Here is a 15,178-nt window from a genome sequence, read left to right as displayed (position 1 = left end):
AGAGCAAGTTTGAACAGAGCTTGCAAAGGGCAAAATCAGCTCAGACCAGCTTAGACTGAAGAACAAGGAGCACCAGGCATGGGCTGATGGTCCAGGTAAAAAGTTCCAGCGTGAGGAGGACGACAGAAGCCTTCATCAAAAGAGCACCAGAAGACTGAGGGCCGCCACAGGAGGAACGGACGCAGGCGCTGAAGCCACACACGGCTGTAAAACCGGGACACAGCTTTATGCAAATGTGAGTATGCTAATGAAGTGTTGTAATTGTGACTTTTTAAATGGAGCTGAAGGCTAAAGGAGACCGAGTGGGTTTTTGCCAGAGAGATCCCCCTCGCTCCCAGCGCTGGATACACAAATCCCTGCTCTGTCTGACTGCAGAGTTTGAGTTCCTCGCCCAGTTTGTCCCACTCCCCCTTTCCCTGCCCTCTCCTCCCCTCTCCCAGTCCCATTTATGGGATTTGGGATCATTTATGGGATGGGGGTCATTTGGGGGATTTGGGCTCTTTGTGTGCCTTTGGGATTATTTGGGGTTTTTTTTGGGTTATTCAGGGTAAATTTGGGATAATTTGGGGTAATTTTTCACATTGTTGGGTTTTTACCATTCAGGGCCAATTCTGTGTGGGTTTGGGATCATTTTATGGGATTGGATGGGATTTTCATGGATTTTAATAGGAATTTAGTAGGATTTTAATAGAATTTAATGGGATTTAATAGGAATTTTAATAGGATTTAATGTGATTTTAATGGGATTTTATGGACTTTTAATGGAATTTGATGGGATTGTAATGGAATTTTATGGGATTTTAATGAGATGTCATGGGATTTTAATGGAATTTAATAGGATTTTATTGGATTTTAATGGTGTTTAATGGAAATTGAGTGGAATTTAATGGGATTTTTATGGGATTTTAATGGGATTTGATGGGAATTCCCCCAGTCCACAGCTCCCTCCCACCTCAATTTGAGGGTCCCATCCCCCTCTTCCCCACCGCTCTCCCGCCCCTTCCCCATCGTTCCCCCAGTCCCCAATCCCCTCCCTCGTGCTTGGTTTTGGGGGTTCCAGGCCCCTCCTGCTCCCTTTGGGGGTCCCGACCCCCCTTGGGTTGAATTTGGGGCCCCCCCGCCCCCCTTCTCCCCGCGCCCCCCGCTCCCCCCGCGGCCGGGGGGGCTCCCAGCGCCCCCAGTGCCACCAGTGCGGCCCCAGCTGCCCCCGCACGCCCCATCCCCATCGCCGGGGTCACCGCCCCCGCCCCAAATTCCGCTCCTGGACACGGAGAGTCACCAGCGACAAACGCTCTGATTGGCTGGGAATGGCCCCGCGCAGTCTCTGATTGGCCAGCGCTGTGAGAGGCGCTGGGTTCTGCCCGGCACCCGATGAGTCACAGCCGAGCCGGGCGCTGATTCGCTGGAAATCGCCGGGCGGGGCCAGTGCGCCGAGTGTCTGCCCGGCAACGGGATCGTCATCAGCGCCCCGCGCTCTGATTGGCCACGATCTGTTTCGGGCTGGGGACGGGAGGAACTGGGCACCCCCAGGAGCCCCTCGGGTTTGGGGCTTTCGATCCCCCCCTCGGCCCTCGGGGCGGCCCTGGGGCCACCCCAGCACCCCCAAAATGGGGAGGGTCCGCGGGGCCCTTTGGAACCCCAGAAATGGGCGGGGAGCGGCAGGAGCCGCCCCAAAAAGGGATGGAAGGGTCCGGGCCGGGAATGGGGGAGGCTCTGGGGATGGCTCCGGCCCGGATCGGGGCGGGCTGGGATTGAGGGAGGCTCCGTTCAGCGGCCGGGGAGGGGCTGGGCCTGGGGAGGGCTCCGGGATTGTGGGGATGGGGCCATTCCGGGACTGCGGCGGGGCCTCTCCCTGGGGTTGGGGTCCGGCATTGGCTCAGGGACCGTCCCCGTTCCTGTTCCGCTTCCCGATCCCGTTCCCGATCCCGATCCCGCCGCTGGCTCCAGGGAATGTCCCTGATCTCAACCCCGACCCCAAACCCGAGGTGAGGTCCAACATTGGGGTCAAACACCCCAAATCCTGGGGTTCAAACACTGGGGGGGGCCAAACACCCCCAGACCCAAACTCTGGGATCTCAACCTCCCCCCCTGTCCCCCAGCCCGAACCCCAAATTTTAGGCCTTAAACCCCCCAAATCCCAGATCCTGGGGTGTCAAACACTCTGCAATTTGCAAATGTTGGGGTTAAATCCCCCTGACCCCAAATCCTGGGGTTTGAAACATTTGGGGTGTCCAACACCCCCCATTCCCACAGTCTGGGGTCAAACACTCCCAAATCCCAAATCCTGAGGTGTCAAACACCCCAACCCCCAAAGTTTGGGGTCTAAACCCCCTGACCCCAAATCCTGGGGTTTGAAACATCTGGGGTGTCCAACCCTCCTCATCCCCAAAGTTTGGGGCTCAAACCCCCTGATCCCCAAATCCTGGGGAAAAAAAAACCTCCCAAACCCCAAATCCTGGGAACAAAAACCCCCAAATCCCAAATCCAGGGGTGTCAAACATCCCCAGTTTCCAAAGTTTGGGGTCAAAAATCCCCAAAGCCTGAGGTGTCAAAATCCCCTAAACCCCAAATTTTAGGATCAACTGCACCCAACCCCCAAATTTTAGGATCAAACCCCCCAATTCCCAAAGTTTGGGGTCAAACACCCCAAACCCCCGAATTTTAGTATCACTCCCCCCACCTCCCTTCAGTCCCAAAATTTGGGGTTATTTGGGGTTTATTTGGGGCAGCTCCAGGTGCAATGTCTGCAGAGAGACCCTGGGTACAATGCTGGGAAAAACCCCAATAACCCCTCTGGAACCCCAAAATCCCTGGGGGCTGGCAAAGGGGATTTGGGGTGAAAGAAGAAGGATTTGGAATGCACAAAGAAGGATTTGGGATGGAGAGAGGGGATTTGGGTGGGAAGCTGGGTCCCTTTTTGGCGCAGGAGATCTTCCTGGCACTGCTCTGGGTGATGCTGAAGCCCTGCAGGGCCTCGCGGGCGGCGCCCGCCTGCACCTCGGGCTCCAACTGCACCCAGGCGATGTCGCGGGGCCCGGGCACCAGGGCAGCTCCTGAACCCCGGGAACCTGGGCTGGGAACGGGGCCAGGAGAGCCCCAGACACCGGGGAGTGTTCCCCAGACACCCGGGAATGTTCCCCAGACACCCGGGAGTGTTCCCCAGACACCCGGGAGTGTTCCCCAGACACCCGGGAATGTTCCCCAGACACCCGGGAGTGTTCCCCAGACACCCGGGAATGTTCCCCAGAAACCTGGGAATGTTCCCCAGAAACCCGGGAATGTTCCACAGGCACCCGAAGCCTTCTCTGCTCCATTTCCATCCTGCGCCTTCTGGCCTCTTCTTCAGCTCTCTGGGCCGCTGCTCTCTGCTTCATGGCCGCCCTTCTGCGCCTGAGGCAGAGGAAGAAAGGCAGGAAGAGCAGCTCAGCAGCAGCCCAGTAGGGCCCCTGCTGCACGGCTGCCCAGAGCAGGGGTCCCCAGGCAGGCTCGGGTGGCTCTGGGGTAGCCTGCTCCAGGCCCTCTTTGCCCAGCTCTGCATCCTCATCCCAACTGATCACCACGGGCCGTGGGAAGTGGAAGAGGAGCAGCACCAGCAGGGCAGGGACTGATTTGGACACCATGGTCTGCAGGAGGAGAGAGACAATTTGTGTTGCTTTGCACAAGAGTTGCAAACCCGTGTGTTATTAGGGAATGGCCGCTCCTGCTGTGCCAGAGCGCTCGAGCAGGGCTGAGAATCTGGTGTCAAAGTGCATTCATGTGCTCCATGTTGCATGGGGCACCCGTGTGCAGGAATAGAGAACACCTTCCCTCAGATGGGATCTGCTGTGGCAAGGCCCCTCTGGTTTTCTCCTCCACGCAGCAGTTTGCATGCAGAATGTGGGCAGATGTAACTTGGAGGTCCTCCTGCTCACCCTTGGGTTCCCCTTGCAGAGCCTCAGCCCCTGCGTTCTGTCAGGGCCCCTGGGCAGGTGGGATATTCCCAGAGGAGAGGGGCCGGCTGTGTCCCCATTGCCCCTGTCCCTTATGTGCCTGTGCTCAGGAGGGCACAGAGAGGATGGGGACTCCTGCCTGCCCCGTGTCCTGTCTGCCTGCCGGGCCTGTCCCAGGGCAGCCGGGCTGTGATTGCTGTGCTGTGTCCCCCTGTCCCTGCTGTCCCTGCTGTCCCTGCTGTCATGGCCCACTGCAGGCTCCACACCTACACAGCCATGGTGGCTCCTGAGCTCTGCAGGGACCCGAGTGACAGTCTGAGTGGTGGCACTCCTGGTTTTCTTGCATTTGGCATTGCGCAGAGCAGAGGCTGGATCACAGCACCAAAGGAGCAGCTGCTGCAGGGGAGGAAAGGAGCCTCTGCATGGCCAAGGTTGCTGTGGTGCCCCTGTGTCAGGAATTCCCCACAGCTGACACCTGAGTCCAGCATGGCCACTCACAGACACAGCGTTTGTTCAGGCATTGCCTTTATTGCATCTTGACAGGGACTGCAGCTGCCTGAGGGAAGTCACCCTCCCGAGACAGGAGGGCAGAGAGTGTAATTTAAATTAACCAATTGTGATTATAGGCATTCGTAGCGACAGTCTATATACTGTATATATGAATATTAAACAAGACACAAAATAATTATTGGACCATGGAGATTAAGCAACATTTGCTGGTTTAAACAGAAATAAAGTATACTTCAGTTATGGTTAACTGCAATAATTCTTGGTAATTTTGATGAATTATAAGTTCTATGTAATATAAGGAAAAGTGCCATTATTTATTCCTACTTATTATTAAAATATTTATGATCTCTTACAAGAGTATTAATCTACATTATAGTAATAAAAACTTTGGAAAATATTGCTAAAGACAACTATTTTTAAATAAGATATTTTAAATATTTCAAAACTATTTAAGAATCTGAATCAATCTCCAATCATAGCGCCTGATTCCTTCAGATGGTGCTTTCCTCCGAGCAGATGCAAAGGCTCTGTATGGGAAAGGGTTAAAAGAGATGCAGTTACTACAGATCCCGTGAGGAGAGAGAGGGCAGAGGGGCAGGGTGTGTCAGGAGCCCGGAGCCTGTGCCCCGGCGCAGGGCTGTGCTGGGCAGCAAGCGCAGCTCTGTGCGCCGGCTGCTCACAAAGATGTGCGGCTCGCCTTGGCCGGCCCAGAGAGCATCTCCAGCAGGAAGCTTTTCTTCACACAGCCACTGCCTGTGCTCCTCCAAGAGCCTGCCCTGCCTACCTTCAGCATCCTGTTTGTATCCCTATTCATTCCAATCAGCCTGGCCATTTGCTTTTCTATTTCTTTCGTGGCCCGGCGCATTTGCTCCATGTCTTTGAATCTCTTCCTAAGGAGCCGCCTTCTCCGCTCGCTTTCCACCTTCCTCCTTCTGGCCTTTTCCTCAGCTCTCTGGGCCGCTGCTCTCTGCCTCGTGGCTGCCCTTCTGCGCCTGAGCCACCAGCCCAAAAGCAGGAGCAGCGGCTGAGCAATTTGCCAGAGCTGGTGCAGGTAGCGCAAGGCAGCCAGGAGCCAGGGTCCCCAGCCAGGCTCAGCTGGCTCTGGGGGGGCCGCTTTCATCTCCTCTGCACGGGGCTGCCCATCCCCGTGAAATCTGTCCACCACGGAAAGTGGGAACAGGAAGAGGAGCAGCACAAGCCCAGCCAGGACTGCTCTGTGCGCCATGGTCTGCAGGAGGAGAGAGACAAGGCTTTCACTGGGGCTGCCAAGGGAGCTTGTGGGGGCTGAAGTGAGGCCCGGAGGCGCAGGGCTGTGAGGGCAGAAGCAGAGGGCCCCGGGCAGCTGGCAGGCAGCAGGGCCTGTGCCAGCGGGCCAGCAGCAGCAGCCCCGTGCCCCGGCCAAGGCGCCGGCCCCAGGGGCTGGCCCTGGGTGCAGGGGGACAATGCAGGCCCGGGTGCGGCGCTTGTGGCCCGGCCCTGGCCCGGCCCAGCCCCGCCACGTGCGCACTCACCGCTTGCCCAGGCTGTGCTGGGCCAGCGTTACCTGCGGGGGCCTTTTCCAGCTGCCCCCATTGTGACACGCTGCCCCTGGTGTCACAGGGGCCAGAGGCATCACAGCCGGGCCAGCCCTGCCCTTGGTGCCCAGCCCAGCTCAGGGGCTCCCAGTGGGCCCAGCAATGAAAGCCCCGGCAGGCAGCAAGCGCAGCCCCTCTGGGAGGGGATGGGCCCCAGGGGCTCCCTTCACAAAGCAGGCAGAAGTCCCCACTGATAAGTTTCCAAATGGAAAAGATTATAATCAATAATGTTGAGTAGAATACATATTATCAACGATGAAAACACCTGAGGTGCTTTTCCTAATGGGACTTGTTCTTCTGTGAGTGGCGTTGGGTGATGGTTGCTCAGTTTTTCTTGCTTGACTATTCCCTGATCCAGTCCATCCAAGACTTCTGTGAAACTTTCCCATTATCAGACAGCAGAAATAAAGAACTGCAGTGAAACCACTTCTAGTCCCCTTCAGATCAAGAAGGTGCAGGGGGATGGTTCTGGCAGAGAATTTGAGCTGCTCTGGACAGCGTTGCACTGCTGTGTTAGCAGGGACTGGCTGCTTGTGTTTATCTTTGGATGAACAGAATCTTCCTTGTGTCCCCAGTGAGCACATGGAGCTCACACCAGCAGTGCCTCTTGCCTGTTCCCTGCCCAGCCAGACCTTCCAGCCCAGCGTGAAATGCCCAGCGTGGCCTTTGAGCACAAAGGGATTGCAGAGCCAAAAGCATCTGTGTAGCCACCATGGTGTTCAGCGGCTGCTGCTCGGGGAAGGGCACTGAGAGGAGGCCACTGCTGCTCTTGTTAGAGCGCTGCTGTGCAGGGATGTCCCTCGCCCTGCTCAGTCCCACATCTGCCCATCTTTTGGCCTGCTCTGAGCTCAGGTGGATGCCATCTGCTCCCAGCAGACCCAGCTGCTCCACGGTAGATGCACAGGCATGGAATCCAAAACCTTGAGTATCCCCTGAGTAGCCAGGCATTCAGCTGTTCAGTTTGTCACGGCCCACATCAGGGGTTAGAACAAGATGGTTTTTCAGATTCCTTGTGACCCGAACCATTCCAGGCTTCTAGGATTTCTCCATGACTGACTTTGGTCCCCTCAAAAGACCTCCTCTCTCCTCTCTTCCCTCCACCTGTGGAGAACACATTCTGATGCTGCTGCTGCTGTTGGGACAGGTTGGTGGGTACTCTTCCTGCCATCCCATGGGTGTAAGCATGACTCCTCTCTGAAGTCTTTGTCCCTGAATCAGTGCCTTCAAAGAACAGTTATCTCCCCTCCTTCCTTTTCCATTCAGCACTTGAGCAGACACAGCATTTCTCATCGTTTTCCACAGAACAGTACAGGTGCCAGTTCCCATCTTGTGGAGCCCTCTGCCATAAATCAGCCTGACAGGTTTATTCTCTACGTAATGGGAAATGATGACAAATGCAGCTGCATAATCTAGTTAGTAACTCTCCATAATGACTGCCTCTGGGGTGATTTATGGGTTTTGTCACATGTGAGCTTCAGAACTTTAGAGATTACATTTTTCACACTTTTTTGTTGGAATCTCAGTTTATCAAACTTTACTGCAGCATTAATCACTTGCAGTACAACCCTGGACTTCACAAATGTATCACATCAGCATGAAAAAGGCAGAGAAAACAAGAACTGTTGTGAATTAATGAGCCGGGTAACACATGTCTCACAACAGCGATGAAACAACCTGTGTTCTTCTTCAAGCCACAACAGAAAGTCCCAAAGTCTGGTTATTTAATTTTTTTTTTCACAAAACACAGGCAGCAGCAAAGAACTGAAACAACACAGCCAGGCTTGAAACCTGAAAGATCTGAAAGGCTGAGTCTGTCCTAGTTAATGGGGAAATGATGTGTGAATCTGTCCTAGATGTTCAAATGAAGAAGATTGATTCCCAGTTATAATATGGCTTCTAAGCAAAACACTGGGATTATATAGGAGAAATGCACGTGTCATGAAACAGCCAAGAAATCAGAGAGACAGTTCCAAGCTCTATAGTGAAGGTCTGGGAAATGTTCAGAGTTACCATCTATGGAGTTTGGTGCAGGATAAGCTGGAACAAAAGGCCATCATTACCCAAATTGATTTTCTTCGGGCTGGTCTGTTGTTTTTTTTGGTTTGTTTTTTTCTTTTTTTTTTTTTTTTTGATTTGTTTTGTTTTTTGGTTTGGTTTGGTTTTTTTTTTGGTTTTTTTTTTTGTTTGTTTGTTTTTTCTTTTTTGTTTTTTTGGTTTTTTTTTGTTTGTTTTTTATTGTTTGTCAGGTAATGCTTTATAATACTCCAAGAAATATGTTGAAAAGGTCAGCATGATCCATCAGACACAAGCAGCGGGGCTGGGGTAGATGCAACATGTTCCTTGCACTGGAGGGTAGACAGAGGCAAGATCTGGTTTGGGGTCAATCACACCTGGATCAGGGAGGTGGCTGAAACCTGGGCTGGCCAAAGCCTTAGAATCACAAAATATCCTGGGCTGGAAAGGACCCCCAAGGATCACCAAGTCCAACTCCTGGCCCTGCAGAGGACACCTCCCCAAGAATCCCACGCTGTGCCTTGGCATGTGCTGGTGGGCAGGAGCACACAGCTGGCCGTGGCTTTGGGTGCATGGGTAAGATGAGATGGTGAGGAGCATCCCTGCTCCCTGAGCTCCTGGAGAGCTGCAGACACTGATCACTGGTAAGGACAGCACCAGGGCCATGGCCTGGGGCTGGTGATCTGGTGTCTCCTTCCTGCTGCTGCTTTCTGCTACAGATAACAGCCTGGTACCAAGGTCTTGTTGCTGAGGTGATAAACGGCTGGGGAGATTCCCTCCCTGCTCTTGTCTGCACGAGTTCTTATGCTCAGCACCAGGAAGGATTGGGCCAGAATGGAGGCATTTGGGGTCTCAGGGCTGAGGCTGAGACAGACAGGCAGGCAGAGCAGCTCCTCCTGGCTGATGCAAACATTAGCCCTGTGCTGGCCAGGCCAGTGATCCATAGCTATGGGTCCACAGTGATGGTGGTGCTGGGTATTCACTGGGAGAAGAGGAGGTGTAAAATGAAGCTTCTGAAGCTGCTTGGGATCCTGGAAGCTGCTCAGACCCCACTTGACCACAGTGGTTGTTTGGCCAGCTGAAGTGATGGAATTCATTGGGCTGTGCAGGGACAGTTTTCTGTGCAAACATGAAGGACTTTCAGGGGGGATGAAATATGGCCTCATAGTAGAAACAGCTGGGCTGAACACTCTTTATTCCAGCTATGAATCTTTGCTCTGAAGAGCAACAGATTCCACCTTTCATTAAACCAGAACTTGTTGTTGTTGTTGTTGTTGTTGTTGTTGTTGTTATTTTGAGGAACATAAATGATCTTTCTTGTTTATTTTATTAGCATTTTAAAATCGTTCTAGTTTATTTCATTAGCATTTTAAATCATCTTGTCACCCACTGCATGCATGAAACATGAGATGTTACCAAAGTGTAGCTCACTTCAGACAGGGAGTGCTGATAGTTGGCAGATCTGTACAGGTGTCCTCATCCTGGGTGCATTGGATGTTATCCCATCCAAGCAGGCAGTTTAACACAAGCAGCTATTTCACTGAGCTTAATTAACAACAGAAATAAAAACTATATCTTTATAGCAAAGTTACTTGGACATCTACCATCACTCAGCGAGAGGTTTATTGTTATGGACACATAATATTGGCTTTTTGCAGAGATTAAAATGGATTTTCTATCTGTGGTGTTCAAGTAACTTTGTTATTGTCTTGGTTTGAAAAGCCAGGTGTCTGCTAAGGAAGGCAGGAGCCTCCCCTGGAATGGAAAATGTAAACCCCTCCCTCTGAATTGTTATAATTTTGAAATTAGGGAGCTTTCAGGCAAAGATATGGGAATAGGAATAACAGTTCTTTTTTAGGAAAAATTAAAAATATAAATGCAGTAGTACAAACGAAAAAACCCCACTGACAGAGTCAGAACAGGACCTGACACCCTGTGGGTCAGGGTGCTGGCAGCAGTCCCATTCAGTGGTGGCTGCAGTCCTCCTGCAGTGCCAGGTGTGGCTCTGTTGGAGCAGGGATCCTGGAGAAGGGTGGAGTTTTCCTCTGAAGGTCCAGGGCTGCTGTAGATGGGCCTGGGAATCTTCCTTCCTCTGGGAATCCAGTTGGAAAAGGCTGATCCTCTGGGAATCCCGTGGAGAAGAAAGACAGCTGCTCCTCTGGGAATCCAGGAGGAAAAGGCTGATCCTCTGGGAATCCAGGAGGAAAAGGCTGATCCTCTGGGAATCCCGTGGAGAAGAAAGACAGCTGCTCCTCTGGGAATCCAGGAGGAAAAGACTGATCCTCTGGGAATCCCGTGGAGAAGAAAGACAGCTGCTCCTCTTGGAATCCAGGAGGAAAAGGCTGCCTACAGTGTTCCAAATCTCAGATTCTATCCAGGTAGGAATGCTTGGCTCCTCCGCCTGGGCGGAGCATCTCCCAATGGGATGATGTCATTTAATCAGCCATGCAGTGACACTCAGTGGCCCATTACCAGAAGATTAATAATAATTAATGGCCTATTAATGGAACACACCTCCCCAGAGGGAGTATTGGTTGTGGAAGAGAGAAACTGCCCAATGAACAGAAGATAACTGCCCCACCACTGACAGATGGCAAACAGAACACACACTTATCTTGCAGTCCAGGACCTGTCCCCACTGGCTGTCCCCATTCTCCAGAGTTCATGGTGTCCAGGGAGGCTGCAGCTGCCGGTGCCAGGAACAAACGAGACGGGTCTGGGTTTCAGAAAGCTCCAGAATCCATTTCTGACCCCTGAAAGACAGGGCAAAGGCAGGGCCATGGGGCTTTTATAGAGTATCCCAGGGCTGGAGTTTGGGTTTGTGTTGGATCGGCGGGAGAAATGTGGCATGCAATATGACTGATCAGCAAGTCTCAAACTTTAATGATAGTCACACATATTTATATTGGTGTTAATAAAGCTCATACATATTGCAAAGGAGTGCTCATTATTGGTTAGTTACTTATCGGCCAACTACGCCTACTTCTGCATTCTTGTGGTTATTCTGTTGAAACTATTCTTCATATTTTTGGCAAAAGAGCCTCTTCCCTAGCCTGTTGTTGCATCAAGGGCACAATGTCCTTGCCTTATATGGACACTGACTGCTGACTCCTAGACTTGTCTCCTTCTTGCTTAACCAGGGGTATTATGTCGACGTGACCTTTCTCAGCCAGCCAACTGTCCACAAAGCTCAGCGGGACAAGGCTCCTGTCCATGCTCTCCCACATTCCACAGCGCCCAGGCCACACCAGGAGTGCTCAGAGCTGCAGCCAAAAGCTTCCTATCGATCCTCTCTTGCAGAGGACACCAGCACAGAGGCACAGGTGCCACCTCCTCCAGCTAAGCCCAGGAGATCCACCTCCTCACCAGCTGCAAGAGCAGGACGCTTATGTGCCAGCCGCCCCTCCCAACCCCGTTCTTCCCCTCGTGCCTTGAAGGCGCATCCCCACCTTGAGACACCCGGGGCAGGAAGAAGAGCTGGCCCCGGACGATGTCCTCATTGGTGTGGAAAGGAAGGTGCCCTCAGAACAGCTCATAGAGCAAGATGCCCAGGGACCAGATGGTGGCTGGCTGGCCATGGTAGCAGCCAAAGAGGATCCACTCCGGTGGGCTGTACTCCGGCGTTCCTATGCGACACGGGCACAGCTCATCAGGCCCATGCTGCTCCCTCCCTCCCAGCCAGCTCCTGTTCCACAACAGCCAGCCCCTGCCCTGCCAAAAAGCAACCTGGCTGCAGCTGGCTGAAGATGGATTCCCCCTCCTTCCTTGCCTCCTTCCTTCCCTCCCTCTTCCCCCTCTGCCAGCCAAGGGAGGAACTCCACTGCGAAGCTGGGCCCCGGCTTTGGGCTCACCTGACATCCGGGTGTAGAACGTGTCCTGGAGGATCGTGCCGCAGCCAAAGTCGATGAGCTTCACCTCACCCGTGGCCAGGTCGACGAGGACGTTCTCGGCCTTGATGTGGCGGTGCAGGACGCCGCGGCTGCTGCAGTGCCCCATGGCCTCCAGCACCTGGTGGAACAGCCCCCGCGCCACGGGCTCCGTCAGGAACCGCCGCTCGTGCAGGAAGTACCAGAGGTGCTGACAGCGCTGCGGACGCTCCATGAGCAGCGCGAAGCCCTCAGGCACCTCGAACACGTCCAGGAGCCGCACGATGCCGGGGAAGCCAGGCCGCGACACCTTCCACAGCAGTGCCAGGTCCAGGGGCACAAGGGCGCCCTTGCGCTGCGGGGGGACCGCAATGCCGTCAGCGGGGCCGATGCTGCGCTGTGCCTCGGGCAGCCCCTGCCCGGCCCCGCCGCGGCTCGCCATGGCCCGGCCCGGGGCACTGCGCGGCCCCCGCTCACTCCACGCTCGCTGCCCTCGCAGCGTTCCGGCTGCCGCCCTGCCGGGCCTCGCCTCAGCCCCGCCCGGCACGCCCCGCCGGCTCCTCCCGCTGGCCCCGCTCAATCCCCAGCCGCGCCCACTCCGAGATGCGCTCCCGGGTCACTCGCTTGATGGCTGCCTGCGAGCCAAGGCCAGCGGCGGGCTGAGCTCGTCGCTCGCCACCCGCCGCCGCCCTCCGAGCCGGCCCCGTCTCTTCCCGGGGCGCCGTCGGTGAGGCAGGGACTGGAGTAAACGCTGCCGCAGCCACCGCTGCCCAGCAGCGGGCCCTGCCGCTAGAGCTGCTCTAGGGGAGGCCTCTCCGCCCGTGCGGGCGGCACCGCGCTGCCGCTCTTCTGCCTGGGGCACCCGCCCGCCCGGCGCGCTGCTGTTTGCCGAGCTGCCCCAGGCTGCAGCGGCTCGGGGCCGGCGGCCGAGCTGGTGAGCGGCGGAGCTCGGAGCGGGGCAGCTGCCGGCCACGCTGTCGGCCACAGGGCGGGAGCCGGGCGGCAGCGGGGCGGCTGCGGGCGGAACCGCGGCAGGGGCTTCGTTCGGGGCCGGGGCCTCGGCCGGGGCTGGGCCAGAGCCCGCGCCAGGCGCAGCCAAAAGCCCGCGCTGCTCCGCCAGCACCAGAGCGAGCGGCTCCTCCAGCGGCGCCACAGCCAGGACGGAGAGAGCCCGGCCGAGGCGGAACCACGGCGGGCCGGGCAGGGGCAGGCACGGGGCGGCCCCGCCGAGGGGCCCCTTGCGGGACGCGGCATCAGCCGGGCTGGGAGAGGTGGAACACGGACGGAATGGGACGGGACGGGACGGGAGTAGCGTGAGTGTGAGAGGGAGAAGGGGATGTCGAGCGAGTGGGAAGTCGAGCAGAAAACCGATCGAGAGAAGCGCTGCTGCTGCTGCTGCTGCTGCGGAGCCGCCGGAGCTCGCGGCCGTTCCTCCGTTGCCCCCGCGAACCCAACGGAGGAGCCGCCGCGCGCCCCAAGGAACGAAAGAGAGAAACAAACAAATCACATCCCAAAGTCATTCCTATTAGAGAAGTAACCAAAGAAAACAATGTAGCAATAACGAAGAGTGTTGGCTTCTGGCTTCTTTCTTCTTTGCATGAGACCAAGCATTTCATGGGGAACAATTGCCTCTTGTGACAATTTTGCCAGAGTGGACAGGAGCAGAGCATTTACTTTTCAAGTAGAAAAGGGAAATCATGTCAGTAATGTCATCTCTGTCTCTGTTGACACAGTTGCAGGCTGTCAAAAGACATGGTCTGCAGTGTGGAACTTGGGGCCAAGTTTCTTTTTCTGCCAGAGGATGAGGAGGGGAAGTATCCCAGAATCATGGAGTCGTGGCATGGTTTGGCTTGGAAGGGATCTGGAAAATCCCATGGCTGCAACCCCCCTGCTGTGGCTGGGGACCCCTTGCACTGGACCGGCTTGTCTAGAGCTCCATGCAGCCTGGCCTGGAACACTGTCAGGGACGGGACATGCCCACCTTCTCTGGGCAACCTGTTCCAGGAGAGTCTTTTTTCTGAATCCCTTACCTAAACCTAATCTCTCTCCATTTGGATCCATGCTCCCTTGTCCTGTCCTTGTCTGCCCCCGTACAAAGTCCCTGTCCAGCTTTCTTGTGGGTTGCCCTCAGGTACTGGAAGGCCACAGCTGGATCAAGGCTGGGTCTCTTTCCCAGGCTGAAGAAGCCGAGCTGTGTCAGCCTTTCCTTGCAGGAGAGGAGCTGCAGCCCTGGCACCATCTGGGTGTCCCTGCTGGGCCCCCGCTGCAGCGTGTCCACGTCCTTGCCGTCCGTGCCGGGGAGCCCGGCAGAGGCGGAGGCAGCGCTGCAGGTGCAGGGTCAGCGGCGGGGAGGAGACCCGGCCCTGGCAGCGGCTCCGGGAGCAGCGATTGGCGCTGGGCCGCCCGCACTGCAGAGAGCCGGGGCCCTTGTGCCTGCCCTTGTGCCCAGGGCGCCTTTCCCCGCCGCCCGCCCGCCCGCCCGCTCGGGGGAAATGCCCCCTGTGCCGCCCCTCAGGGCCGCCCCTCGCCGCTGCCCCGGGCGCTCCCGGCGCCGCCTGGAGGGGCCCAGGCCTCGGCCTCACCCTGCTCAGCCCGAGGCCTGGAAAAGCAGATTCAAACACCCACCCAGAAAGTGCCCCAGGATGCCAAGGTCAATCTTTTGTCACCAGCACGGCTTTGCTATCAGAGTCTGGACGGGAGTAGAAAATCACCAGGGGAAAAGAGCATGAACAAGTTCTGCCTTGGCACTACCTCAAGCTGTGGGGTACCAGTTGTTGGTTTCACTGGCTCTGGATTGAAGGCACTTGAGACAGTAATTCATGTTCAGAATCAAGTGTTTACTATTTCTTATCAGTAAAACAGCCTCATTACTGGGAGTTCAGCAGCTTTTCAGTAGAAGGCACAAAATGGCCAACAATCTCTTGTTCCAAGGTCTATTAAAACTAAACTATCCAATTAGGAACTGACACCTAGATTATTTTCCCTTTTAACCCAATAACTGATCCCAAAGAGCCTGCAATGTGGAATTTCTGCCCAATTACAAAAAGCCACCCAAACTCATGAAGGAGAAACCCAGGACAAAACACTGGGCCCTCCATTTTGCTTCCATCCACAACATACTAAAAATCCCACAACCTAAATTTCACAGTCAGAATGGACCAAAGCCCAAAAACTGGAGGTGATAAAAATGGACTAAAACCACAACCAAGGAATCTGCATGCTCCGAAAAGGCAGATCCAAGGAAGAGCCATGCTAAACAATTCTTGGAACATGAAACAAGTTTTGG

General features: G+C 55.1%; 2 protein-coding genes and 1 pseudogene across 2 annotated transcripts in view; all 3 read right to left on the bottom strand.

Moving 5' to 3' along the window:
• LOC143696047 (uncharacterized) overlaps positions 1-15,178 on the bottom strand; it is a 343,050-nt gene that overhangs the window by 40,946 nt on the left and 286,926 nt on the right. The gene's annotated exons all lie outside the window — the stretch shown is intronic.
• The window catches only part of LOC143696103 (uncharacterized), a 136,133-nt gene that overhangs the window by 116,349 nt on the left and 4,606 nt on the right, over positions 1-15,178 (bottom strand). The window lies entirely within an intron of this gene.
• Positions 41-14,713, bottom strand: LOC143696030 (serine/threonine-protein kinase pim-1-like; annotated as a pseudogene).

The sequence above is a fragment of the Agelaius phoeniceus genome, chromosome 28, assembly GCF_051311805.1.
Source record: "Agelaius phoeniceus isolate bAgePho1 chromosome 28, bAgePho1.hap1, whole genome shotgun sequence".
Taxonomy (NCBI): Eukaryota; Metazoa; Chordata; class Aves; order Passeriformes; family Icteridae; genus Agelaius; species Agelaius phoeniceus.
This window is presented reverse-complemented; position numbering and strand designations above follow the sequence as displayed.